Source organism: Manacus vitellinus, unplaced genomic scaffold, assembly GCF_001715985.3.
Source record: "Manacus vitellinus isolate BGI_N305 unplaced genomic scaffold, ASM171598v3 scaffold_72_pilon, whole genome shotgun sequence".
In the NCBI taxonomy this organism is placed as follows: Eukaryota; Metazoa; Chordata; class Aves; order Passeriformes; family Pipridae; genus Manacus; species Manacus vitellinus.
Window position 1 is genome coordinate 626,197 of NW_021940764.1, and position 2,363 is coordinate 628,559.

A 2,363-nucleotide genomic window follows, 5' to 3' on the forward strand; every position below is an offset into this window, starting at 1 on the left:
GCCGCACTCACCCCGCTCTGCCCCACGCGCCTCTCCAGTGTCCGAACCCGGGGCAGCCCGGCCGCGGCTCCAGGCTGGTGCTGCCGGCACAGCCGGGCTCCCAGGCGGCCGTTTCGCTGGCTGCGCGCTACAGGAAGGAGCAGAGAGCAGCTATTTCCTTCCAAAATGTCAGCTGCCTGCGCAGGGCAGCCTGCCCTGGGCTGCTGGCAGCCACCTCTGCCTCGGCTGCCTGTGGGGTGCCGGCTGGGGAGCGGGGCCAGCACACCCTCCTGCTCGGCCCCACACACCTCCCTGGTGCCAGAGTGAGCACAGCCTCTGTCCCCAGCAGACTGGCGGTGCTGACCCCCATGAGCCCCCATGACTGGCCAGCAGCCAGGGATGGGACGCCAGGGACCAGTGCAGGAACTCGGCATAGGGGGAGACAGGACCCACTCATCTGCACACCCCAGCTCTGCTCACACCCCCACAGCACATGGCATCGGGGTAGAGCCTGCACCCAGAACACCCAGGTGCTGGTGAGCAGCCCCCAGACCCAGGCCCTGCTCACAGCTGTAACCAGGGCTGGGGGCACTGGGGCACATCAGAGTCAGCACAGAGGGCCCAGGGCTGCTCGCATGTTTTACACCGGCCTGTGGTTTCCAGCTCTGGCTGGGAGGCAGCAGCCAGCACGGGAGCGAGCTCCTTCTAGAAGCTCTGTGCTTTGATGGGGTTTGTTTTTCTCCCACAGAAAGTGGTAGCAGCCGACGGCTTCACCCTGGTGCCATCGGGGAGGAGGCAGCTGAGTGCCCCAGCCCACGCTGGAAACATCTGGGGCCAGGCACTCTGGGGCTCATGAAGGAGATAATGCTGGCTCTGTTAACAAAATGTGCCACCCTAGGGCAGAGGCAATGGGTTCCACAACCAGTGGGCAGAGCCAGGACTAGTAGCACCAGGACCAGCTGGGTGTCCTGGCAACTCTGGGAACCGAAAATGGAGAATTCGAACTGTTACAGGAACAAGGAAACCTCACATGTGACCTGATGCTGCCCAGGGGGGACACCAGCCCCTCACAGGCAGAGGTGCCCCAGCTAGGGACAGGCATCTCAGGGATCAGGGACAGGGGCTGCCAACAGTTCTGCTCACGCCACAGGCCAGGGGCTGTGCCTGCCTGCCAGCACTTGCCATCCTTGGGAAAGGTTTTTCTCTGCTCTTCAGATTTCCTCTTCCAACCACAGAGGCCTAGAAACCTGGTCAAACCAAAACCACCAAAATACCAAACAAAATCCCAGCAAAATCCTTTGAATGCAAGGGCTGGGACCATGAAAGAAAAACCACCCTGGTGCACCAAGAGCCGCCCCGGGGCAGCCACAGCCAGATACAGGTGCTGTCCTGGCAGTGGTGGGATTCCCCCAGACACTGAGGATGTAGCAGGACCAGCACTGGTGGGCAGGACGCACCGTGCAGCACCCAACCAGCCCCATGAGCTGCATGGAGCCTGCAGGACATTCGCCATGGGGAGCCCAGTCCCTGCCAGCATCGGTGCTGCCTCTGCCATAAACCCCCAGACAGGATTAGAGAGGCCAGGCAGAGCTTTAAGTATTCCTGGCTCCCTGGGGCCAAGCAGCCGAATTAACCGGGTGCGGCACTTCTGGGCTGGCACAGCGGGGCTGGCACAGCTGGCTCTGACGTCTTGGGGCTTCCCCCGGGCTTGGTGGAGGAATCCTGGGGCAGGCACACAGCCACTGCCTACCTGCAGCATCCCTGCTCAGGCAGGCTCTGGCCCTTGCCTGGGAGGGGACATGCCAGGGAACTGAAAGAAGGGATTTTCCCTCCACACTAATAATGACCCACCTCAAGCCCCTGTAACACCGCACTGAGGGCACAGCCCCAGGGTCCCACAGGTCCTGCACCAGCCCCCAGCATTGAGGCCACATCCAGCACAGCCCCTGGCTCAGTGATAATCCCTGCTCAGACCTGCACCAGCCCAGGAGGGATGGGCTGGGAGAAGGACCTGAGGATTAAGCTCATTTCAGCATCGAATTAGTCCTGATTGGGGTCTGGAGACACAATTTCATTTTCTCTGCCATGCATCAGTGAGCACACACAATGGCACTAATCCAGCCACAGCAAGGCTGGATTTTCTGTGCAGGACCCAGGTGGGTTGGGGGTGATGTGGGCAGTGCAGGCACCAAGTGCTGCTCCAGCCACATCCGACTGATACCACGCTCCTGCTCCCCGTGGGCCTGGGGACATGGGGCAGGAGATTCTTTACCACTGGCACAGCCATCCTGCAGGGCCAGCCCAGCCAGCATGGCATGGGACAGGCTTTTGGGATGGCTGGTGAGCAGGGACAGGCAAAGGGACACCAGAACAGCCCCTGCATC